Below are 2,764 nucleotides of genomic sequence, written 5' to 3' on the forward strand. Positions count from 1 at the left end.
ACTATTATTAAAAGCAGCCTGAATAAAAGATAAATCTACTGTTCTATCATTGTTATCTACTATTCTAATTTAGTGGGCATCTTTGGATGAAAGAAAATGAAAATATAAATATTGGACTTGTCAAATCAATTCTGTTTTGGTTCAAACACATTATTAAAAATCCAGAACCAAAAGAAAATCTATGCAGATGATTATGGAGGACTTAAAGCATTTAAACATTTAAGTTGAACATTTAAAACATACATTATAAATGAAGCTTAAGCATAAATTCGATCTGGAAGACTCTTATCAGCTTTACCTGAACCACCAGCAATGACCCTCGTTGAGCTCCAGGAAATAAACTCGGGGCTGCACCCTTTCCGAAGCCAATCATCTTGCCAAATCCCCTTCATTTAGCTCCTGGCCAAGCTTCTCTCTCCCACATGGAAGGGAACTTTCACCCACCTCCAGCACCTTCCTCCTTCCTTATTATCAGTCCCACTCACCCTCTGGCTTATTCCACCACCAGTGTCGGGGCCCTGGGGGAAGACTGCTCTAGGTTACACTTTTTAGGTTACTCATCCAAGAGTATGTTGATTCACAGCATCAAAGTCTCCTGCCGGGCCCCCAAGCGCCAAAGAACTTATTTATGTCTTCATCTGCTTCTATCTCCTTGAAACCCAGTCGGCCTTGTAGGCGGCCGCTCACAGAGCCTGGTTCTGCTAGAGGTTTGTTACTGTTAAAAGGGAGTTTTTCCTCTCCACTGTGGCTAAATGCATGCTTGGTGTGAGGGATAGCAGAGAGTCAATGAGTCCTCGGAAGCTGCTGGTTTTCTTTAGATAGAAATATTTCGAAGAATATGATTGTATTGCCTGTATAAATAAATTGAATATAATTCTGACTGCAGCTTTTCTCTGTACGAGTCTTTCCAGGTTGAAATACAATTAAAAAGTGTTTTGTCTTTAAACATTTGAAATTGAATAATCAAAAAGGAAATTAACGTTTTATTTATTAATCCATTATCAAATATGGCAATGTGAAAATGTAGTTTAAAATCTTTTTTTTTTATAAATGGAGATTTAAAAACTCATTATTCGGATTATAATTACCTTTGCTTATCAAACATTTTAAAAGATTACTTTATTTTTATCTTATATTTTTAAATAGTGTGTACAAAATAATTTTCTTTTTGTAAATGAAACATTTACTGATTCAGTTTCTAAGGACATTGATTTCTAAAGTGATTTTTCAACAATAAAGTTTATGAATTGTTTGTTTTTTAAAGTTGTTTTGTTTTTCAAATTTTGTAAATATGTTTTTTTTCTGTTTACCACTTTTATATCTGTTTATGGAAATATCAAAAACCTCTTCAGAAATTAACCTTGTATAAAAAATAATCTGATGAGGTGTAAGAATCAGTTGGAATAACTAGTTTTAATGGATGACTAGTTCATAAAATCCCAAAATTATGCAAAAACATAAATGTAATGTAAATATGTTTGCGATTTGAATTCTCTTAATCAAATAAAGCTGCTTCATATCACCAACCACTTACAAAGCTTAGGTTTTGATGCAACAGCACATATCTGAAATAGTATTTCAGAATAATAAAAAAAAAGACTGGAGCAAAATAAAGAAATATGAAAAGTTTTGGATTTCCCTAGTGATCGGATCTTACCATACCTCCCTAAAGAAAAGCTGAGCTTATTTAAGAAATAAAAAGTGGCCAAATCAATAGTAACAATAAGCAGCTCAGATCTAAAGCATTTGGAAAGTTAGAAAGTCGATTCATAGAAGGTAAAAACTGTAAGATGATCTAAGAGTTTTGACAGGTTTTTCTGTTAGACAGAGCAACTATTAAGACATGCAAATAAATAAGAATTGCACTGCAGATCTAAAGCATCCTCCTGGTGGAAAACAGAGTGTAGAGAAAATACTGTTCCTGTGTCCCTAACATCAAATATTCAAAACATATTTCTTAACAGACATGAATTAAAAAAAGAGGAAGAAATGTTGATGTCTTTTTCCCCACAGAAAAAATATGACTATTTGGGCAAAGACTACATTGACTGATTGCTTCATGGTGATTGGTAGCTGTGTATGAATCTGTCCAATGATCTTTAAGAATCAGAGGCTTTCAGGAACAAGGAGTGATTACATTCATTCAAATGAGAATGAAGGAGCTTCTTAGCTCCCATTAAACCATCTGTGAGTTTATAGAAAATTCATCACCCTATTTTAGTCTGTTAAATGTTAAGTTATATAGGTGCCAAATCCAAACACTGCATGAAAAGTGAGATTTTCGGCCCCGTAAACTACCGCAGATCTCCCCTCATTTTCGGCAGTTAACGACAATTTGCAACTCGCGCTTGTCGCCGTTTGTCAGTGCCATAAAAAATTGTTGGAACCGGACTGGCTTGAATAACCTACTCAGTATTGGCTGAAACCACTATTTTCAAACAAGTAAAATCGCTCCTGATTGGCAGCAAAACCACACACGGCCAGGCCAGGCTTGAATGTTCTTACTGAATATTGGATGGAACCGCTTCTTTTTAAACAAGTAAAATCGCTCGTGATTGGTTTATATATACATATATATATATATTCATATTATGCTGTATATTTATGTTATCCTACACTACTACACTATTATTAGGCTACCATCAAGGACATGAATTTATACAGGAAATGAACATTTGCCAGGAAGCTGTTTATGCAAAGAAAGAGCTTTATTAAAACAAACTATATACAACGCGAGGATCTGCCCACACATGGTATCCAAAAA

The sequence above is a fragment of the Cyprinodon variegatus genome, unplaced genomic scaffold, assembly GCF_000732505.1.
Source record: "Cyprinodon variegatus isolate N-32 unplaced genomic scaffold, C_variegatus-1.0 Scaffold480, whole genome shotgun sequence".
In the NCBI taxonomy this organism is placed as follows: Eukaryota; Metazoa; Chordata; class Actinopteri; order Cyprinodontiformes; family Cyprinodontidae; genus Cyprinodon; species Cyprinodon variegatus.